Source organism: Schistocerca cancellata, chromosome 3, assembly GCF_023864275.1.
Source record: "Schistocerca cancellata isolate TAMUIC-IGC-003103 chromosome 3, iqSchCanc2.1, whole genome shotgun sequence".
NCBI lineage: Eukaryota > Metazoa > Arthropoda > Insecta > Orthoptera > Acrididae > Schistocerca > Schistocerca cancellata.
The window spans coordinates 371,524,649-371,549,890 of NC_064628.1; positions in this window are offsets into that span (position 1 = coordinate 371,524,649).

Below are 25,242 nucleotides of genomic sequence, written 5' to 3' on the forward strand. Positions count from 1 at the left end.
CCACTAGTGTTCAGGTTGAATTGTAAGTAAAGCCGTATTTGAACAGCTGATCTCCCTTCACAAACAGAGCTTCTCTGAGCAGTCGTGTCTTGAAAGAACACTTCGGTTCTTAACACGCCTTTAAAAAGATCATGACTGGGTGTTGTGTGATGTCCTTAGGTTAGTTAGGTTTAAGTAGTTCTAAGTTCTAGGGGACTGATGACCATAGATGTTAAACCCCATAGTGCTCAGAGCCATTAAAAAGATCATCCAACCTCGTTTACACTGATCAGCCAGAACATTATGACCACCTACCTAATAGCCGGTATGTCCACATTTGGCATGAATAAGTGCGGCGACGCGTCGTGGTGTGGAAGCAATGAGATATTGATAGCCCACTGGAGGGAGCTGGAACCACATCTGCCACCCAAGTAAGCAAATTCCTGTAGATTCCCGTGAGGAAGGCGACTAGCTCTGATGCCATGCTTTTAGAGGGTCCAGATCAGGCGAGTTATTTGGCCCGCACATCAATCGGAACTCGCCACTGTGTTCCTCGAACCACGCCATCACACTCCTGGCCTTATGACATGGCACGTTATCTTGATGAAAAATGCCACTGCCGTCGTGAAACATGACCGTCACGAAGGGGTGTACGTTATCTGAAACCAGTATCAGATACCCGGTGGCCGTCATGGTACTTTGCTCATGCTTCACTGTATAGATGGATGCTCAAGAATGTTCCCCAGACCATAATGGAGCCGCCACCAGGCTGTCTCTGTGTCGCAGAGCTGTTCTACAGTAAGAGGACGGATTCGCGACCTCCCATCGGCATGATGAAGAAGGTATTGGGAGTCATCATATCATGCAACGCTCTGCCACAGCGCCAATGTCCAGTGCCGATGGACACATGCCCATTTCAGTCGAAGTTGGCGACGTCGTGATGATGACACTGGTACAAGCACGGCTCCTCAGCTGCGGTGGCCCGTCGTTAGCTCCGATGTTAGTTCCGCCGCCAGTCCTGTTTTAGCTGTCTGCCGGCCGGAGTGGCCAAGCGGTTCTAGGCGCTTCAGTCTGGAATCACGCGACCACTACGGTCGCAGGTTCGAATCCTGCCTCGGGCATAGATGTGTGTGATGTCCTTAGGTTAGTTAGGTTTAAGTAGTTCTAAGTTCTAGGGGACTGATGACCTCAGATGTTAAGTCCCATAGTGCTCAGAGCCATTTGAACCATATTTTTTAGCAGTCTGACCAGCCTACGACGTCCGACATACGTAATGAAGGACGGCATCCCAATCTCGCGACGTCTGGCCATGATTTCACATTAATTTCGCCACGTGTTTATCACCACAGCACTCCTCGAAGACCCGAGAAGTCGTGAAGTTTCCGAAATGCTCGTGCCGAGCGACCGGGCCATCACAATCTGCCGGCGGTCAGGCTTACAAGGGAACCTCCCCATCGCACCCCCCTCAGATTTAGTTATAAGTTGGCACAGTGGATAGGCCTTGAAAAACTGAACACAGATCAATCAAGAAAACAGGAAGAAGTTGTGTGCAACTATGAAAAAAAAGCAAAATATACAAACTGAGTAGTCCATGTGCAATATAAGCAACGTCAAGGACAGTTTTTAGCGCTGGAGCGCCGTGGTCCCGTGGTTAGTGTGAGCACCTGCGGAACGAGAGGTCCTTGGTTCAAGTCTTCCCTCAAGTGAAAATTTTGATTCTTTATTTTCGTAAAGTTATGATCTGTCCGTTTGTTCATAGACGTCTCTGTTCACTGTAATAGGTTTAGTGTCTGTGTTTTCGCGACCGCACCGCAAAACCGTGCGATTAGTAGACGAAAGGACGTGCCTCTCCAATGGGAACCGAAAACATTTGATCGCAAGGTAATAGGTCAACCGATTCCTCCACAGGAAAACACGTCTGATATATTCTATACGACACTGGTGACGGCATGTGCTTCACATGATAGGAATATGTTGTCGACACACGTAACTTGTACACTTGGCGAACGGGTAAAAAGATTCTTCTACCTTGCCCGATTTAGGTTTTCTTGTGGATGTGATAATCACTCCCAAAAAAGTGATGAAAACATAAGAGTTTGTCACATAAACCGCAACAAATGAATGCAACAGTTTCACAGTCGCAGTTTTCCTTGTGCTCTGTCAAGACATATGTTTTTAACGTTTTCAAATTTTTCCGTGTGTAGACCGTCAAATCCTGCATATGTGCAAGCAAATCTGAACATTTCCTGGAATTATGGAGAGCGAAGTTGATTATGTGTGAGTTCCTGAACTTTGATAATTATCTGAAAACAAAAAATTAATCTTTTCACTCGAGGGTAGACTTGAACCAAGTACCTCTCGTTTCGCAGGTGCTCACGCAAACCACAGGACCACGGCGCTCCTAGGCTCACATCATCCTTGATGTTGCCTATCTTTCGCATGGATTACTCAGTTTGTATGTTTTGCTTTCTTTTCATAGTTCCACACAACTTCTTCCTGTTTTCTCGATTGATCTGTGTTCAGTTTTTCGAGGCCTATCCACTGTACCAACTTATGACTAAATCTGAAGGGGGTGCGACGGGGAGGTTCCCTTGTTAGATAGCTTGCACGCCTTCACCATTTCACACACGGACAATACGCTCACTGAAACTAGATGCACCGTGATTGTGTCTGATTAGCGGTCATTCCAAGTGACGCTGCTATCGCTTGGACGGGTTTTTATCGATAGCAGATCGATGGTCATAATGCTCTGGCCGATCCGTGTTACTTCTCGTTGAGTAGGAATGATTTTGTAGGGCCCTGGATTCACTCTTGCGCTTTCAAAATCATTAACCTAGCCTTTTGATAACTCTGAAATAGTTTATTTTTTAAGAAAGCAAAGTTGAATTTATTTTTAAATTTTTCACATTATGTCTGATATGCAACAAAAAGCTCGGGTTATCTTTCTTTGCTCTTCTCAGAGCAATTTTTTATTGATAGTTCTTCTGTAAGGTAAATTCCCCCTGTATTTCCCTTCCCATTGCTGTTCCTTCTTCCTTAAATTCATCTATGTGCTTTATATCGGCTGTCTCCATGTTCTTGGATAGATCCCAGGACCGGTTAACAAGCATGTCTCTTTTGTCTCTTGGAGATATCCTCTCGAGAAACAGGAATTTCACTCATGGTATCACTTCATTTGAGTCCTACAATGAATAGGAAAAAGCAATGTCTGGCAGTGGAATCGTCATTCCTATGCTTTCTACGAACAAATCACAGAAATTAACCTGGTTATATAGGAATATAGATCATTCCAGTTACCTAACAAATTACAATTCTTGATGAACTTTTCTCTTTATTGAGTTTAATTTTTTTCAGAAACTCAAACAATCAGTATTTTCAATTACTGTCTATCTCACGAGACATTGTCCTAAGGTCCCTACAAACTTGTTCCATCATAACGTTTTGTATTTTTAGCTGATTGATTAAGAGATGGCTTCTCACCTTCAACTTGTAATGATCCGCATACTTCAAATTTCCAAAGAGGACCACACTATAGTGGTACTTCGGAGCATTGTTACTATAAGGACACCACACGAGGTAGGAAACACTGTCGATTACGTTAGCAGTCTCAAGCCAACTCACAAAACAGTGCAAGTAAACCTTAGACTTGCTGCATTCTTTCCGCGAGAAGACCGCCACAGAACGTTCTTTCTGTTACTAAGTTAAACCCCTTGTATCTCTGTGACTTTTCGAGATACTTGAAAATGACTTAAACTACCTTACAGTACCGCCGGCTGGCCATCATAACTTGTCATAAAATCATTTACGAATGAAATAGAGTTACCCGTTTTTCCCGTGGTGTCTTGATGTGTGCGTGTGTGTGTGTGTGTGTGTGTGTGTGTGAGCGTGCACGGGCGAGTTCTACACCTCCTCCTAAACCACGGGACCGATTTCTATCAAACTTGGTACACATATCCCTTCCTGTCAGACAACAATCGCTGTGGGATAAGAACCACCTACCTGTCATACTTCAGAAGATATGACGCCATAAAGAATGAGATACGTGAAAACCTACACACGTAATGTATGACGTTTAAATGTATTACTTCTATGCCGCTAACTGTATTCGTAATCAATTTCCCAAGCCGTTAAATGCACCTACAAAAGTTTATCATGGTACTACACTTAGATCAGGGGATATGTCGACATAAATACTAAGCTGCGCGAAAGAAATGCCGCATTTTGCATGACACTTAAATTTGTTACTTCTTTTCTACTAAGTCTAGTAGCAACATATATCGCTGATAGTACTCACATATGCCGTTGAAGGTACCTGCACAAATATTTCATTGTACAAGACATATTTCAAGAAATATGATGTCATGAACACTGACATGTGCGAAGAAACGCCGCATCGTCCATGATTTATTAATACATTCATTCTTTTCTAGTGAGATGCTGCTAGAGTCCAGTCAAGTTAAGGAATTCCCTGACAACTGGCAGTGCTTTCAACTGCGAAGCGCAAACGCCTGCAGGCGAAAACGATGGCCGTCTATAGAGCTATGAAACGATGTTGCCACAGCACATGTACAAAATCGGGTTGTAGACCGCGAAGCAGTCGCTCGTAAAGTACAGAAACTTTCCAGGATCATGTTTCTTAATGTGGATACTGTACTTATACATTTTCACATCGTATATATTTCTGTGTACTGCTGTTTTCTCGAATACACGGAAATGAATTTTTTTCGGTACTTCACTACAAATGCAAATCATATTTTGTTTTCATCTCCAATAGAGAACTGGCAAAATGAATACCCAGGCAATGACGAGTTCGTCAGCTAGTATCGATATAAAAGGTTCGGAAACGCATGGAAGGCAACAAAATATTCGTAATTCCTTTACTATGTACGTGTTTAGGAAGTGTATGCCATACCGAGAAGGATATTTGATTTTGTAAGACCACAATGTGGAAAACTCTTATTAACAAATTCCAATGTATTATGCAGTAGTCCGGTCAATTTCTTGTTGAGACCCAACGTTTCGTCCACTTCCGCAAAAGACATTTTCAAGAGCATCTGTGGGAGAAGGGGGTGGAGGCGGGGAGAGCGGAGCAGTTTCAAGATTTTTCAGAGATCAGATGCACACCCAGGCTTAGACCATTACTCCTGAGTGCAATTAGACATTAGTTAGTACCCCTGCCATCGCCCCCGCCTGACACCTGTTGCCACCCCCCCTCCCCCATTCTCACACATTATAACCAAATTCAGCACCTAATTAAACTGTAGAATGAAAGACTTTTCTTGGGACAATTTTTAAAATGATGGAAGGTGAATGACATTTAATTTGTGTGTGTGTGTGTGTGTGTGTGTGTGTGTGTGTGTGTGTGGTTGTGTTAGAACTAATGACGAAGGGATTCGTGGTACTTTGGAAGTGTTACCCACATCTCTTTCTGAGATAGGAAAGCTAACTAGAGGGTAGACACTTTTTACAAAACATACATCATTATTCCTCTGTTTTGCGGCACTGCAACCCCCTTTAGTATCAACCAATTTAAAATGTGTGCACTATACTTACTCTTCGTAAATCATTTGACTGTTGCGCTTCTTACTTCTGGACTAGCATAAACTGGAAAACTTCAGGTGGTTAATGCTTTGTGTCTGACCACAGCCACTACTAGTAATAATAATAATAATAACAATAATAATAATAATAATAATTTTGAGTACAGCACTATAGTACACCTAATGTAGCTACTGCTGTGTTGTTTTGACGATTAATTTAATTATCTGTTTCGAAATGAGTAATGAAACAATTTCTAGACTATTGCAGGTGCTATCTATAACTTGGGAGAAGAAATTTTGTTCAGGTACTTAATATTGGCTACGTATTTGTCTCGATTTTATCATCAGTGATATACGGGACAAAGCACAACATACATGGACTGTATGAAGAACATGTAACCTCCACCGCATTAACGCTTTTAATTGAGAAAAAGTGATTATTGATAACTTATATAACCAATATTACAGTCTTACAAAATTGTGAAAATAGTAGCGATCTTTCAAAAATAATTTATGTTCGTGTCAGAGACGAAATGGAAACGTTTAGCCCTCAGCAAATTTCATTTTACCCCTCAGGGCGTAACTACCCCTAGATTGGGAACCACTGTACTAGACGAGCTAACAACATAAAAATAGGAAATGACCACGGAGAAGCCATCGGACGTTGGCGCTCCAGGTACAAATATTCTGCGGTCGCGAGCTCGGCTCCAATTCACCACCAGCAATGGATGGTGAAGCTTTGACAATGTCAGCCACTCGTACTCGCGAAACGTCAGTAAAATCATCAGACGAACGTCGGCCGAAGAACCCGTGACAGAAGCCCATAGGCAGTTTGTCAACAAGTGGCCGCGAAAGCCTTAACAATTTGGTAATATAAAAGTAGATGCTTGAACTTTGTTTTCGCATACTGGAAAGAACAAGGCCGGGTTTCCAACGTACTGAAAGCGAAGAGGACTTTTCAGCTTGTATTTTGCTGCAGAGGAATACGAAGTAAATGGAAAGCTGAGATGATCACTTTCCACAATAAAACAAAATGTCTTGTTGATATTGTAGGTAAAATACGTTCAGACCATAGTGTTTTGAGAAATACAAAAATTCGTCAGATATACATCTGTATGATTGCTCTGCAATTCACAGTTGACTACCTGTCAGAAGATTCATCCAAATACCTTCAACCTATTTCTCTGACGTTCCAGTCTCGGATGGCGCGAGAAAAACGAGCACTTAAACCTTTCTGTGCGAGAACTAGTTTCTTTTATTTTATCATGATGATCATTTCTTCCTACGTAGATGAGCGCCAAGAGAATATTTTCGCAATCGGAGGGGAAAGTTGGTGACTGAACAGAACGCCTATGTTTCAAGATTGCCACCCTAGTTCATGTGTCACTCTCTCCCCTATTTTATGATAATGCCAAATAAGCTGGCCTTTCTTGAAACTTTTCGATGTCCTCCCTCAGTCCTATCTGCTGCTGGTCCCAAACCGCACAACAATACTCCAGATGAGGCTGTACAAGTGTGATGTAAGCAGTTCATTTGGTAGAAACGGTTGCGCTTCATTCAACACTGAATGTTACAGGGATTAATAGCGAAATTACATATTTCGGAAAGGTAATAATGTTGTGGTAACAATGTAATGAGAGGTCAAAATTTTCATCGAGCTCAAAGAGAGGAAGTCGAATTACAAACGACAATTTCAAATCGAGATTTTCCCTTGGCTGGCATGTAGTCTCTGTTATATTCTACCATAGGTAGAGAAATGATGGAAATCGGCATAAGTGAAAGTATGCAAACTGCTGGGGGAATACGTGGAAGAGATATAGATAGTGTCAGAAGGAAATGAAGTGAGAAATGAAAACACAGAAATATAATTCATGTAGTGCTTATCTCTGTCTCCAGCGCAATACTTTGATATCCAAAATAGAGTCTGCAGACAAAGTAACTGTGTAATAAAAGATGTATCGTACCTAGGACGACGAACGTCTGCGGGTTTATCACTGTTAGCAATCGAAACCTCTTTCGGACTCAAAAATCACACCATAATATGCTTTTTGGCATTAACTGTTTGCTGTGCACTTTCCTATACATTTTTTTAAGGAAATAAGGCTAAGTAAAGTTGGATATACACTTGCTTAGCCGTATGATTTTATTCCGTCCGAGATTACCTTCATTTCTGTTTTTGTATTATTTATGCAGTAGCTGTAACTGCGTGCCGAAGACGTTCAGCGACCATTGTTGTTGGGCATGAGCCGCGACTAATGAACTTTTAACTAGTAGCTGTATTTCGGTCCATTGTCTACAACTGAGGGGCAAATCAACCATTTGGACAACTTTTTATTAATGGCCATCAAACACTAAACATTGCTTCAATGTGGTTCAACCTAGTTGGTTATACCATCAGTCTTCCAAAATTCTCACAAAGCTGTATGCCATCAGACCCTCAGTCACGCAGACTGATACTAAGAGCAGAGGGTGCAAGAGGAATACTTGTTCAGTATTAGGACATTCAAGAGCGTTGGTGTGAATACCCCTACTCGACATTCGTGTATTCACATTACGTTTTCTAATGTTTTGTTTGTTAATGAAAACTTATGTCTTTTAATTTGTGGTAACTTGTATATAACATCCATTAAGGTGACAAAAGCCCTGCGATAGTGATATACACATATACAAACGGCGGTTGTGCGGCGTACACAAGATATAAAATGGCAGCACTTCGGCGGAGCCGTCATTCGTACTCAGTTGTTTCGTGTATAAAGGTGTCCGTTGTGATTACGGCCGCACGACGGAAATAAGCAGCTGGAAAGGTAGTTGGTTTACGGAAATTGTTAGGGAATTCAACATTCCGAGATCCACAGTGTTAAGACTGTTCCGAGAATACCAAATTTCAGGGATTACCTCTCACCTCTCACCATTGACAACGCATCTGCGTAGAGTTGTTGGCGCTCACAGGCAAGTTACACTGGGAGAAATAACCGCATAAATCTGTACGGGACGTACGGCGAGAGTATCGGTTAGAGCAGTGAGGCGAAATTTGGCGTTAATAGGCTATGGCAGCAGACGATGGACGTGAGTGCCTCTGTTAACAGGATGACATTGCCTGCAGCACCTCCCCTGGGCTCGTGACCATTTCAGCTAGACCCCAGATGACTGGAAAACAGTGGCCTGATCAGATGCGTCCCAATTTCAGTTGTAAGAGCTGATAGTAGGGTTCGAGTGTGGCGCAGACCCCACGATGCCATGATCCAAGTTGTCAACAAAGCACTGTGTGCAAGTTGGTGGTGGCTCCATAATGGTGTTGGCTGTCTCTACATCCAATCGATCAGATCCTCTTGTCCAACTGAACATATCATTGGCGGTAAATGCTTAGGTTCTGCTACTTGGAGACTATTTGCAGCCATTCATGGATTCCATGTTCCCAGACAAGAGTGGCACTTTTATGGCTGACAATACGCCATGTAACCGAGCCACAATTGTTCGCGATTGATCTGAAGAATATTCTGGACAGTTCTAACGAATGATATAGCCACCTACATCGCCCGGAATGAATCGAACGTCGAACATTTATGGGACAGAATCGAGAGGTCAGGTCATGCTCAAAATCAACCACTAGGAACGCTTTCGCAATTATGGACGTCTATAGAGCCAGCATGGCTCAATATTTATGCGGAAGACTTCAAACAACTTGCTGAGTCCATGTCTCGCCCAGTTGCTGCACTACGTTTGTCAAAGGAGGTCCGACACTATATTAGCAAGTACCCCATGACTTTTATCACTTCAAGGTAAGTATGAATTCCTATCTCATGTACATTCCATGACTTAAAACAGCATTCATGTGTTTCAACAACATTAAAAAATGTTGACTAGAAAAAAGTGTCCACCACGTCACGGAAAATATGTCTTCACAAACAGGAAATATCTAGTGATCGCCGAAGAATTTTTCGGATGTCAGCAAGGTTTTTAACTTGTTAGGATTGTTCACAGGATCACTGTACTATATTCATTTCACATATTGGTACTTAACTGAAACATAAGGAAAAACATCTCTCATAACCCAGTGCCCTTAAGAAAACGAGAGCGCATATCGTCACGGGACTACGCTTTATTTGCTTCTGACTAGATCTGCGCGCAGATTTCAAAGCGTTGTTGGCAATGCGTTGGCGTCTTCGAGTGCGTTCTGCGAATTTCCCGCTTTTTAACTCACAACAGAACATAGGTTCAGCTCACACAACGTTCATTATTCGCTTATTTTGCAATAGAAGCATTACTTCGCTTCCGATTCGTAGAAGACTATTCAAGAGGAAATTGTGAACGAGATACTTCATGCTGGTAGATATTTGACATTAAAATCCGGATAGAAGACGGAAACAAATATTAAGTGCAGAGTAGATCACTGATGTAAGAAATGAGAGTGCGAGTAACGCTTAAAGCAAGTCTTGTCACTCACTTACTTCCATCCGAACATCCTTTTTACGCATTACTTCTACTACCGTGTTTACGGCAGACTGAAGCTCTGTATGGCTGTCTCTTATAAGCTACGAACTACCCATATGCCGTGTTATTATGAAGGATAGTTTTTTTCCAAGATCCCATCGGTCGTGAAATTAATCTCACACTAAAAATCCGATGAATCTGTGTGCAGATGTGTTGCACAGTGTCTCTCTTAGGCCCGTCTTTAGCGACACATCGGTTTGTGCAGCCGTGAGTGCACAGTGAGCTCATAAATGTGCCTAGAACGAAGAATCTTCAGCTAAATATAAATTTCGTGCTGTCACTATCTTTCTTCAAGTTGAGGGTACAACCTGATTTCGTGCAGGCCAAATAGCGTAAATGTCCTGCGTGACAGCAAAGTGTGGCAATGGTGCAGTAACTGAAACAGCGCACACAGATGTTCATGCTGCATGCGGTCACGGAAGGAAGCAAGTGTCAACCGATGATCCTGTACAGCGAGTGGATCAGGCGATTCGAGAGAATCGTCCAAGGAGGACAGTTCAGAAAAAGCAAAGAGGAATCAGGATTTGTCCTTCTTCATGGCAACGATCGGCCGCGTTCTGCAGCTGCGATGAAGACGTTTTCGATGGAACAGCCTGTTTTTCACTCCATCTGATTTTCATCTCTTTTCTCACAGCGCTGGCTTTGAGGACATAATTTTGGCGTGGACAACGAGCTGGGGACCAGCGTAGAGAACTGACCGAAAGCATATGCTGCTGCCTTCTATGACGAGAGTATTATAAAGCTGATACAACGCTACGACAGATGTCTAACTTGGAGTGAGACTACATAGAGAAGTAGCTGAAAGGTGCAGCTAAATGTTTCAGACAAAACATTGTTGATTTTCACTGTGGTTTCCGTTTAGCGATCGATCGCATCTCGAAAAAAGTACCCCTCACATTATACTATCGTTCATTTATTCTTATTCTGCTCACCATCGTGTTTTACAAGCGATCAGACTATCAGAGAGCAAAGGGATTACCGAGAGTTTACACTTTGAGCAGAGCCACTCTGCACTTCCTTAAAATTCGTGCAGTTGTGGCACCTGTCGTAAAATATCTTCTACTTTCCTGAAGTTTTCCCGGCATATAAAACATTTCATCACCTATTGCTCGTGCATTCGTGATGGTAGACAGCCGGCCGGTGTGGCCGTGCGGTTCTAGGTGCCTCAGTCTGGAACCGCGTGACCGCTACGGTCGCAGGTTCGAATCCTGCCTCGTTCATGGATGTGTGTGATGTCTTCAGGTTAGTTAGGTTTAAGTTGTTGTACGTTCTAGGGGACTGATGACCACAGATGTTAAGTCCCATAGTGCTCAGAGCCATTTGATGGTAGACAATTATTTCTTCTTTCAGTATTTAAGGTGATATCCTTCAAGTTGTGTAGCTTGCAGAATTAAAGCCACTTAACACAATATCGTGGAGTACATGCTCGTGCGTCAGAGATAACATTTATGCCCGCTCATTTAGTTCACATTTTTGAGTCAAGTAGTCTAAATTCTTCCAACATCTGAACCTGAAGTAACTTGTAAGGTTGTCACTCGAAATATAAAAAGAAAAAAATAAGACATTCCCGGTTACAGGCCAGAGAGATTATGCAGTACCTTGCAGTTGATTGAGCGTCTGAAAAGTAAGAATCTTGTCACAAAATTTTGAAATATTTCTAGAACAAATTTCGAGGTATACTGCCATTAATCGAAGAAAATGTGTCCATCACAGGAAGGACTTGACGAACCGAGCTATCCACGGATATTGTAAAAATCATTAGTTACTAGCAAAATTCAAAGTGAACTGTGAAGATTTTTCATTCTTTTTCACAGGCTTATATTTTTTGCTGGTAGACACCGCAGTCGTACAAAATTTATAAAATGACAACATTTTTTCCAGTCTATCCCAATAACAGTACTTTTTCCGCTCTTAACCAGTTTTCACTGTTATACCGTTGTCAAACCGGTAGTTGGCGGGGCGTCTGCAGACATGTCTTCGGTCCAGACTCTCACTGACTGGAGAATAACTATCTTCAGTGATGAGTCCCGCTTCGAATTGGACCCCACCTGTATCTACAGGCTATCCTAATTCTCGCTAAACGGAACATTACGCAGCACACCCAAACATCGATCTCTCTATTCCCTTCATCTCTGCTTCCCCTTTCTGCCTCTTCATCACCCTATTCCCCCTCTTGCCATAACTGCGGCCTCCAAAAAAGCTACACAGGACACCACCAACACGGTTCTGTATTGCTGCTATACATCCTCCATCTCAACACAACCACTCGTTGTTCTCTCTCCTTTCCTTGGGTGAATCAGACCATTTGCTGGACCGTTTCTTCAACACATCAGTATGTTGTCAGCATTTTTCTAAAAACGTGGATTTGTAATCCAGTTTATAACCTTAATATGGTAGCATTCGATCCCTTAACAAGATCCGTCCTGTGTTTAGGCACTAGGGTTGTCAGAGTTGTGGATTGCTAACACCGACATCATGGACTCACCTTCCCATGATTACACTGCCGGCAAAAAATGCAGCACCCTCAGAAATTGCGTTCGCTAGAACCGGGGTATATATTTGCGCATACTGAGCACTTCTAGTGCTGCTGACTCATCTGTCACAGACATCAGCGGTCACATGGCGCTCAACACGCCTGTCTGTGCACCCTGTGTTCTGCAGCGAGCAACAATGCTGACTTTAGAGGTGTACAATGTTTGCCGCATCCATTCTAGTGTACACCTGTGCCTCACCGACGATGGCATACTGTCGCTGAACAGATACAGCAATTTGAATGGGGTTGAACTGTGGGACTATGGTAATCTGGATGGATGTGTCGACAGACTGCGCCACATGCAGGGCACACTGTATTGCTGGTTTCTTGCTACTTTTAACAGTGGTCTGCAGAACATTCTCACACATGTAGGGAAGGTTCTGGACGTCCGCGTAGTACAGACCCACGTGAAGATCGACCCACTGCGCAACCGACGGCTGCTGACCGAACAACATACAGGAACAAAATCAGGGTACATACTGTACCTTTTGTGTCACCTGAGACCATTGTGAATCTCCTACTTACTATCAGGCCTGCCTCTGGCCAGGCTACCACTAATATCATGTCATTGCCAAGCATGAGCACTCTGGTTTCGTGGAAGTGTTGACAGGAGAGTGGAATGGCGCTGTGTTGTCATCTCAGATGAGAGTAGGTTCTGTCTGTATGCCAGTGAGCCACGTATACGCTTATGACATGGACATGCATTCACCCATGCCACACATTTCTCTTCCTGGGCTGTATGGTGTAGAGGACCATCACTTACAACTTGTGGCCACATTTGGCGTCTCAGCAATGTGAAGTAATCAGTATCTGCTACGCTGCACAGGCTGTTATCCCCGAGTGTCAGCCATTTCTTCGACAGGGAGGTCATGCGTTCTTTTCAGCAGGACAATGCACCTCCATACACGGCTGCTGCGAAGCAACGAGCTCTTGTGCTGTACAGCAACGTCCGGGCCAGCATGATCATCAAATCTCTCGCCAATCAGACACGTATGGGAGCTTCATCACTTTCCAAGGCCTGTAAGAACCATTGCCGAATCGCAATAAGAAGCGCATAAAGTCTTGGGACAATCTATTATAGGAGCCCATTCGGTAGCGTAGTAACTTGTATTATAGAGAAGCAAGGGAAAGGATGTTGTTTTGGGTGGCCGGTATCCTCTTTCTACAACACATATGCGCATGTGGATTAATACGGTTCCTTATTTACATGACCTGGAGACTTAACTTGAATAAGAGTCCGTGTGTTGTGGTACGAGCTCCTCTTGCAGACGATATCGGTAATCTTGCTATTACAAACTTTAGTCTCCCTGCTGGTCTCCAACTGGTCGCTATGCATTGTCATAGCCCGAGCGAGTCAGTGAGTTAGTGAAACCCTCCAGTCAGTGGCGGCGATCTAAATACATGCTGCTCAGAGGACTTTGGCGGCGTGTTGCTTGTCGGTGTGTCTCTGGCCTGTCTCGTGATAGGCGGGCTTGATCCAGCGCCTACTATCAGTCTTCGCACTACATCTTTGCCGATCAGTGTGCTGGCGACAGTTTACGACAGCACAGGTAGCTTCGTGAATTTTAGCATGCTATAATGCACGCCTGCGTTGACAACAGAGAGGAATACACAGTCTGTTGATTGTAGTATTTGGGCACCTTTTCTGTGACATGTGTGTTTCATATGGTCTCAATTTGTGTTCATGCACTCCTGTCATGATGAACTGCCTGTCACCTCACTTGTCAATATAATGACCTTGTCCTTAGGGTTCCGCAGTTTTTCTGGGAGTGTGTGTAACTTTCTCAACTGAGCAACGTGGAAACAGTTTGTTGCGTGACCTACCGTGAAGCTGCTTAAAAAAATTGCAAACATAGTTGAGGAACTTAACAGCAAATTGTGATACAGGGTAGTAGCTAAATAAGACTCGTCTATTTACTATTTTTAATTAGTTTTCATTTCTTCCATTGGATAATATATTGTTACCAATTGTCGGAGAAGGAAATGGAACAGAGTTCAAAAAGGTCGAATGGTAATATAATTGCAATGACTCATAATTTAATTATGGATGGGAAAGTTAATAAAAGACACCAATGCAATAAATAAATTATGGAGTGGATTATCTTTTTTAAATTGGGGCAATTTCCTTCCTTAAGCAATCGGATTAGTATTAGAATGCTATTGGCAGAATATTTCAAGGCATTTTCTGAAAGAAAAACAGTATTTTAAATTACGGAGCAAGCGAGTGTCCGCCGACCCGGTCAGATTAGTCGCCCGCAGTCGGCACAGCTGTACCGAATTACGTGCGGATTAAGGCGGCGACGCTGGGACGGATGCATATTCATACGTAGGCGGGGATCTCGATTAGAAAGCAATTACCGGCAGAGGCGGCGGCAGGTGGGCGCTGGCCGCCGGCCACTGGACTATCCTGCCCGCCGCCCCCCGCCGCCCCCCGCCGCCCCCGGCTGTAATTAGTGTAGGCTCTGCCGCCCCGGGATTTGTTGCAGTCGGCCGGCGGGCGCTGCAGTGCTGCCGCCTGGCGCCCGCCGCCTGATTAACTCCCCGTTCTGCTCTGCCAGCTCCACTGCGCTTCGCAGTCTTACAGCCGTGGTCCGATGCACTTGGACAATTCAAGGGATCGGCATAAGAAAGTATTAACCTGCGAATTGTTACGTGTAATATGTTTGACTGTGACCCTAAATCGTATATATTGATTGTAATTCTTACTACGAATTACAATGAATCGCCAAAAATACTGGTATAGGCACGGGTATTCAAATACAGACATATGTAAACAGGTAGAATACGGTGCTGCGGTCGGAAACGCCTATATAAGACAACAAGTGTCTGGCGCAGTTGTTAGATCGGTAACTTCTGATACGATGGCAGGTTATCAAGATTTAAGTGAGTCTGAACGTTGTGTCACAGTCGGCGCACTAGCGATGGGACACTGCATCTCCAAGGCCAGCCGTAAAGTGGAGATTTTCTCGTACGACTATTTGACGAGTGTACCGTGAATATCAGGAAACCGGTGAAATATTAAATTTTCGACATAGCTGCGGCGGGAAAAAAGATCCTGCAAGAATGGGACCAGGGACTACTGAAAAGAATCGATCAATGTGACAGAAGAGCAACACTGCTGGAAATTGCTACAGATTTCAATGCTGGACCATCAAAAAGAGTCAGAGTGCGAACCATTCATCGAAACGTCATCGATATGTGTTTTCGGAGCAGAAGGCCCACTAGTGTTGCCTTGATGACGGTAGGACTCAAAGTTTTACGCCTCGCCTGGGCCCGTCAACACCAACATTGGACTGTTGAAGACTGGAAACATGTTGCGAGATCGGACGACTCTCATTTCGAATTGTATCGAACAGATGGACGTGTATGGGTATGGAGACTACTTGCTGAATCCATGGACCCTGCATGTCAGCAGGGGACTGTTCAAGCTGGTGGAGGGTCTGTAATGACGTGATCCGTGTGCACCTGGAGTGATATGGGTCCCTGATACGTCTAGATACGACTCTGAAACGACACATGACACGTACGTAAGCATCATCTCTGTTCACTTGCATCCATTCATGTCCATTGTGCATTGCGACGGACTTGCGCATTTCCAGCAGGACAATACGACACCCCACTCGTCCAGAACTGCTAGAGTGGATCCAGGAACAATATTCTCAATTTAAACACTTCCGCTGCCGCCGAACTCCCCAGACATGAACATTACTGAGCATATCTGAGATGCATTGCAACTTGCTGTTCAGAAGAGATCTCCACCTCGACGTCTCTTATGGATGCGTGGAAAGCCTTGCAGGGTTCGTGGTGTTACATTCTTCCAGCACTACTTCATATATTAGTTGAGTCCATTCAACGTTGTGTTTTCATCCTAGGACAATAACATATGCAAGAAGTGAAACCCCGAATATATACTCGACACCAAGCTGATGTGAGGAAACAGAACACAAAATTCCTTCTTGGAAATCACTTTTAAAACAGTCATGAACAAAATAAATCCTTATGCTTTGAACACTAACAGTACTTCCAGCAGTTCTTTCATTGGTGAAAACAAAAAGTTTTGAGTTGAAGTTTTGCTCACTCAACGTCGAATCAAAGTCCTGACGGGAGCAGTCAAAGTTCACAATGATAAGTTTACTGAGCTCTGCGGAGACGAAATTCAAGACGAGTGCAGAAATATTACAAGCCTTCTGGTCAGTCAGCACGTCGGAGCCACGTCTTTTACTGAAAGCCCACGGTGAAGGTTCAGGGACGTGAAGGCATGGACGACGGTTGTGACGAAGCGGTGTCTCTGTAGTGAGCTCTTGATTGTGGAAATGCTCCAGCATTCTGCGCCTGGACCCGTAAGCTCACTCAGAGTAAACTGCCCTCCCAATGCCTGTGCGCCAGGATACGGTAAGCCTTCCTTCCTTCTTTTCACATGGACGGCGAAGGAAAGAGGTCTGTGGAACCAGCCACCGTTGCTGGTGTTGAGATTTCCATCTAGTGGCCGTATGCAGCGTGGCAACCGTTGACTGTCGTCTCCTAGGAAGCTGGCACTCCGTGTAACTTGTGTGTAATGTGTGTTGCTGGCAGACTAAGCGTAAACCCACTATACAGCAGTAAATATCCTAAGGCAAGACAGTTTATACAGCCAACAAATGCGTTCTAGCACTTGTAATAGAACTACTTGTTACGATTGAAACTACTATGAATAGCCTAACCAGAATAATTCACACCAAACTGAGCGTTAGTACTTTCAGCCATGTGGCTGTCAATTTCAGCACACTGAAGACAAACTTAGCCATTCCCAGCAGATATCACGGAAATACTGTGTAACGCTAGTTCTAACCTTTGTAATAGCCTCCAATCGAAGAGGAAGTAGGGAATCGGTAAGTTTTTTCATGTAACCCACGTCCAGCTGAAACCAATCATTGATTACGCACAACCAGTAAATTGCAGTGTGTTGGTTGCTGCGTTGCATCCGCTGCTCCTAGTAATCCCAAACAAAATTGGGTGCTTTCACGAGTCAATCGAGGTGTAATAGTGTGCCGAGTGGTCGTCAAACCAGCAACATAGGCGATGTCATGTTGGAAGAGGGGAGTGTCCACAGCACATTGGAAGATGTAGAATAAAGGGCAACACTTGCTCACCGAGAGGGTTGAAATAAATATCGGGGTCACGTTCAAGGTAACCTGAATGACTGTGATCAGGTCAGAGTATGTAAAACAACGCCTGATTATTAAAGAACCACGTCTGGCCAGTATTACACCCACGACACACGGCGGATTAGACATGTGACTGGGTGGTGGGTGCGCTCAACGTTTTCCATTTTTTCCAAGGCGGCAAAACTGTGGCTCATGGGGCCGCACTAAACATGTCTACTCAGTTATCATTCAGATCGTGTGTTGTTTGGCCCAGTCCAGTTGTGTAGCCGTATATGCTGCTGTGTGCGATGGTCTTTTGGGAGGTATCCGACTCCAGATATCCAATGCTCTATCCGCCAGTGTTTGCTGGGAAAATGACAGAGAGTTTGAAACTGACTGTCAATGACGACAGGGCGTGACACACTTCTGAGATTACTTTCAGTCAGGATCTTTGTACACCACTGAAATGAAATGATTATATCGCATTGATGGCTGGTAATATCCCCCCCTCCCACCGGCCTGTGGAAGTTCGGGCACTGAGCTGTAAGTCTTTTCAGTTGGCGCCACACTGGGCAACTTGCATGCCGATGATAATGAAATGGTGATGAGGACAGCACAACACCCAGTCCCAGATTGGAGAAAATCTCCGACCTGGCCGGGAATCGGACGTGGAGTCTCTGTCTGGCAGTCAGACGCGCTGGTCACTCAGCTATGGCGTTGGAACTAAGTGCACGGCCACTGTCGTTATGCTGCATTATACGGCTGCGCCTCGTACACCATCCATTGGCGACATGTTGTACAGCACGTGTTGCTGCACTGACAAATCGGGCACCTCACTGCACGATGTGATCAATTCAAAACACGGTAGTTCCTTTCTGCCATTCTGTCACGACTTCACTTCGAAAACATGTTACTAAGCTGATTCCGGACAACCGACTGGCACTGTGGTGGAGTTGTGGCGTTATAACACTCCGTTAGGGTATCCCTCAAAGTGTATTTACATCCATCTATTTCGTCCCATTAAGAACGACATACATTGATTCCACACAAACTGAACACAGATCCGTAGATCAAGCATGAAAACAGGAAGAAGGTTTACTGAGCTGTGGAAAAGGAAAAAATAGAAACAGTGAACTGTTCAAGCTCATGATGTGCAAAAAATGGTTCAAATGGCTCTGAGCACTATGGGACTTAACTTCTGTGGTCATCAGTCCCCTAGAACTTAGAACTACTTAAACCTAACTAACCTAAGGACATCACACACATCCATGCCCGAATCAGGTTCAAAATGGTTCAAATGGCTCTGAGCACTATGGGACTCAACATCTTATAAGTCCCCTAGAACTTAGAATTACTTAAACCTAACTAACCTAAGGACATCACACACACCCATGCCCGAATCAGGATTCGAACCTGCGACCGTAGCAGTCGCGCGGTTCCGGACTGAGCGCCTTAACCGCGAGACCACCGCGGCCGGCATGATGTGCAATTTCGACCCATGTTATGATAGCGTGGTCACGGTGTGGAAGGAAGTCCCATATCCAAATACAAATGTGCCCTGATGCTCACAGGGGAAATTCCGCATAGCGACCCTCTCAGATTTAGTGATTAGATGGCCCAGTGGATAGTCAAAAACTGAGCAAAGGGCAAGCATGAAAACAGGAAGAGATCTACTGCACTGAGAAAAAAAAGAAGCAAAATAGAAACACTGAACAGTCCAAGCTCTAGATGTGCAAAACCCAGCAAATTTCAATAGTCAGGGATTTGTGGTTTTTTGGTAACGGTGCTGGGCTGCGAAGGCGGATATTCGTATTCAAATCTTCCTCCTGACCCATATTTTTATTTTCACAAAATTATGATGTATCCGTCAGATCGTGAACGTGTCAGTTCGCTGTATTCAAATTTATGTCTGGGTCGTGATGTTAAGTTCGTGTGCAGCAACGAGGTGTAAGGAAGGGACTTGCAGACGTACGTAGCTCCTGCCTGTTCTACACAAGTGCCCCAAGTTATGAATCTTGCATTCGTTTTTGGAAGTTTTGACTCTTGAAATCCTTTGTTGCAACATAGTTCACATCCGTTTATTTCTTTTTTTCATTTCTGGGATACGGCATTTCGCCTACTCTCACTATTCAACACATTTACTTGTGACGATAATATATTCTTACGACATAACTCATACTCTATAACCATTGTATAGTATGGCAATTGCCAAGACTACAAAAGAGAACAGACACGTCGTTGACCGGATGGGAAAATTATAATTTTTGAAGAAAAAATGCGGCACGAGGGAGATTTGAACACGGGTCTCCCGCTTTACACTGCAACACCGTGACCACACTATCACAGCAACATGGGTCGATGTTGCACATCATGAGCTTGGACCGCTCAATTTTCTATTTTGCTTCTTTTTCCACAGCTCAGGAAACCTTCTTCCTGTCTTCATGGTTGATCTGTGTTCAGTTTTTGACGGACTATACACTGGGCCATTTTACCACTAAATCTGTGGATAGGGGGGGGGGGGGGGTGCGACAGGGAGATTCCCAACTAAGTCGTATTTTGTTACTTTTATCGACTGCATGAAACCCCACCGAATGTCTTCTGAAATTCAGGGAAACGACGTCAACTACTCGCCGTTGTTTTCGGCGTTTACGACCTGATAGACAATCAGAGTGAGCCCGGTTCTGCAAGATTTGTGTTTGTGGAACGCAGTACGTGTTTGGAGTCGTGGAGGAAATTTTCGTTCTCTGGAAAGGACGTAACACGTGACCATGCAACATAATTCACTTATGAATACTGTAAGCCATCCCTCCATTAATTAACGTTAAGCTGGGAGTTCGTAAGAGATTATGATCCTGCCTTTATACCCTGAAATGCTACCTCTTTACGTCGAATCTGACCCACACGTAAACAAGCGTAGTCTGACCGGATGACTGAAGTTTTGGGACTGAAATTGAAATCCCTGCTGCAGGCCTTCTGCATCTCTTAACTTTGTTCATAAATAAATTTGATGTCATATTTACAATCTGTACATCGTATCTGTTTTTGCTGTCTTTGCCATGACCTTCCTAATAATCGGCCAAAACCCTTAGTTCATGTGGTAACAGAAATTATGTCGATGACTCAGTCTCCGCCAGCAGATGCCTCGAAGTTCCACAGCGATGTAAAGATACCTGTACAACTGAAGTTCTTACATTAGAGTGATCATTGCTTAATGGAGGCTACTTCACCTCAACTTTAAATACAATTAAAAGCGAATGATTTACATTTCGAGAACATAATTCCTGAGTGAACCAATATGAGACCAGGGAGGAGGATAATAAATTCGTTAGACTTCCAATCATACTAAAATGTAACTCAATGATCAATGCTCAAATACATGACAAAATACATGTTGATAAAATACGGTCCAATATACAACGCGCTGTTACAGCGCCACCCGATACGACAGACAAAAATATTACAAAATATTGCTATACATTCCTGAAACCTTGTTTCTCATATCCGACTTGGTGAGTATAGAGATGTTACCCAAGATACCGCCTAAGATACGTAATTCTCAAATATTTCAGGAATGTTCTCATATTTTCCCGACCGAGCGAGGTGATGCAGTGATTAGCACAGTGGACTCGCATTCGAAAGGATGCCGGTTCAAATCCGCGACCGGCCATCCTGATTTAGGTTTTGGTCTCCCCCCCCCCCCCCCAAAAAAAAAACCCAACAAACACTTTCACGTGGTATAACAACAGATGGGCTCCGCAAATCCCGTTCCAGGGAGGAAAGCGGGGTGACATGAAGGGCATCGGGTCAAACTTTATCATCGACAATGCCTAATCCAGATTAATATGCCTACCCCTTGAACTATGATATAAGACCATCCAGCCCGGTTAGCTGTGCTGTTCATAAGCACAGTTTTCCGTATTGGGAAGGAGCGCCTGGTCCCCGGCACGAAACCTGCCGACAGACTTGTGTCGAGGTCTGGTGAGCTTGCCAGTTTGTGAATGGCCTTTAGGCGGTTTTCCATCTGCCTCTGCGAAAGCGGGTTGGTTCCCACGCACACATAGGGATTATACTCGTCTGGTGTGAGACGTTCCCTGGTGGGAGGGACGGGGGGTCCACCGGGGGCCGAACCACATAATAACCCTGAAAGAGTGGTTTGGTGTGGGGCGGCGAAGGGGTGAAGTGTGGACTGCGGTAGTCGCCAGTCGTCGTGGGGTTGTGGACCACTGCGGTTGCGGCGGGGACGGATTCTCTACGTCCTTTCTAGGCCCCTGGTTAACATACCACGCAATACAATACAATGAGATAAGACAAAAGAAAAATGGAATTCATTCAATATTATGAGTAGAAGAGCTTTGGATGAAGAAATTAAAAGTGGACACTGATCCCCACGTGTCATACAGAAGCGGAAACCACAAACAGCAATTTAGCTTGATAATGTATTGCGAACAGAGATCTAGTTCTGTGAGATCTGAAAGGCTACGTAATTTACAAGTTAGTAAATGCATCGAAAATGTGCCATGCCAGCAGCAATCTCACCATAATCCAGAATTAAGTCAGTTTAACGTACCTATTTGCAATAGCAAACCAAACTGTTTGTACAATGAGGGTAATCGGCACGTACAATAGTCACGACAGCTGTCTCAGAAGAAGGGTGTCCCTTCGTGCTGAGGTCACGTGGCTTCCAAACCAAGTATACCACTCAGCATTCAGATCGTCAGAAGCTATCAAAGCTCACCCATCCTGTCAGGATATACCTTGCAGCTAGTACCCAGAGATATACTGCACTAGCAGACGGATGCAGGGGTTGGAAAAGTACATGGAAGCACCACGAGAAATACATGCTTGAATATAATCGCAGATGCTAGCCAAGCCTACAGGTTGCCCTGTTGGATTTGACCACGAATGGCACCTGTGCAGTATCTTTAACACATTGCAAGTGCCATTCGTGGTCACAAGAATGTTCTGTAAACTTCTGAGTGCGTTAAGTCGAAAATAATTGAATTGAAACTTGGCCAAATTGTCGGTGGTCGGATGGTGACTGCTTCCCTAACCAAAGAAGTAAAAGTGTTTGGTGTTTCAAGAGGCATCGTATGAATATTTGTACCGCTTTCAGGGAAAGTGGTACAACATCGTCCCCTAACTCAAAATGTGAACAAAAACATGTGCTGAGGTATCGTAACGTTCGGTCGTTGAAGCGGCTGGACGGAAAATATGAGGACGACACATACAAAGGTCACTGCAGACCTCAATGTCACAGTTGCCAACCCTATCGGCAACAGAAGTGAACTCCATGGGTGTAGAATTACAGGACGATCTGGAATTACAAAGTCGCTCGTCAGGGATGCAAATTCCCGTAAGAAGAAAACGTGGCGAATCCATAAAACCTGCAGTATGAAGCAATCGAAGAAAGTTATTTATTTAGATGAGTCTTGTTTCACTCTGTTTCCAACTAATGGCAGAGCTTACGTCAAGAAAGAAACATGGGCGGGGGGACGGGGGGGGGGGGGCGTTCGGTGATGATTTGGGCAGCCATATCTTGATATTCAATGGGCCCCATGATTACTCTGAAAGATCACATTACTTTCGAGAATCATGTGAACATTTTGCTTGATCAGGTCCATTCCAGGTTACATAATAGTTGTTCGCCAATGGTGATGCCGCGATTCAAGACGACAGGGCTCCTTTTCACACAGGTTGCATCGTCAAGGACTGGTTTTATGAACACGAAGATGAATCGTTCGATCTCCCTTGACCACTTTAGTCATTAGATCTCAGTGTCACCGCGCCTTTGAAGTTTACTTTGGAGAAAAGAGAGCGTGATCGCTCTTCACCTCGATCATCGTTAACTAAACTTGCAACTATTTTACAGCAATAATGATATAAGACTGCCAAAATAAACCGTACAGTGCCTGTTTTCATCCAGTCTGAGACCCTGGAAGATGTTTTTAATATCAACTGTTTCTTTTGCCGTATTGGGCATGGTAATGTATCGTGTTCTTGATGTTTGTGGTGTGCGTACTGTAAGACCTTCGGTACACACACCATCAGATTATTTGACTTGTTGCTCTAATGAAGTAGGAGACTGTCAGCAATATGTCTCGTGGTCTTATTGTGGCGTGTCTAGCTTCTGCCGTTAGGTCAGACGATAGAAATGCCACTTGCACGCTTAAAGTAGTAGATTGATGGTGACCAAGTTCTATTTAAAACAGAACTTAATTAATTTTCACACACATTTATTAAAATAATAAAAAGCATAGACATTAAATAACTTGATTCTGGATGCTATTTACAACTGACAATCTGTAGTTCCTTTGGTCTTGGTACGTTAATCTTATTCTCACATATCTCCGATACTTGACAAACTGTCTATACAGTTATCTTCATGGCTATGTACAGGAATATGATAATCTTCTTAGGTGCAGACTGAAACTTGACTATAGACTGGTACAGACTAATACAGACTGGTACAGACTGGTGCAGACAAATGCAGACTGACTGATCGGAGGTCTGTACACTCGTTATAATACCTCGCGCGTTCAGGTATCACTGCGCGAGTGTGATCCGCGAGGAGAAAAGGTTCTACGTTAGCAGCAACCTCATTGGCTGCGTTACATATTAATACGTGGATCGGCGGAAGCAGAATTTGGCCCATCTCTAAGGCAGCACCATCTCGTAGTGCGGAGATGGACGAGCGCTGCGCCTGCATTGTTGTGCTTAGTGGGGCGCGCTCTAGTGGGAAAGTTGTGTACACGCTGACTACGCGGAACTATGTACGCAATAATGTTTCTATATTTTTGTCCGAGAGCGGTGTGCTGACCACAAGCCCCTCCTATCGAAATCCTCAGTGAGGATGACACGGCGGTCGGATGGTCACGATAGACCACCTGTGGCCTGAAGAGGGAGCGCTATATTATTGTCCACGCCCCGCAGGTGAGTGGAGATTTTTAGGGACGACTTGTGACTGTCGTAGCTCGCACACATGCACTATATGAGGAAGAATCTAGTGCCACACTCGGTTTACTGTGAAGTGAGATCTAAATGACGTCTCACTCGTGGCGACTACCTAACTCGTTAGCAGTCGATCCCACAAGCTTTGCTGATTTCACTCGCAGTGAATTAACCTGTGCTCTTTGGTTCCTGAGTAACCACAGCCTCGGGAATCACGACATATTCAAGATGAAGAACTAAACATTTGTGAAAGCCAACAACGTAAATGGCATTGTTGCTCATTTCACACGCAGTGATTTGGCTGTACTGATAGGTTCCATCCAGATGTATACTTGAGACGAGGTAAGATACTAATCTCATCCTAAACTCAGGTTTTTTAATTTATCTGAAGTCACACTATCGAACAAGCTCACTTCTGACACAGAATACGCTTATAATAACATCGAATATTGCAGAATATGCTAGTATTATATTAATAAGAGTGTGCCAGAATCTACATTAGAATACAGCACCGCACAAACCTACACTATGTAATCAAAAGTATGCGGACAACTGGCTAAAAATGACGTACAAGTTCGTGGTGCCCTCCATCAGTAAAACTGGGTTTTAGTATGGTGTTCGCCCACCC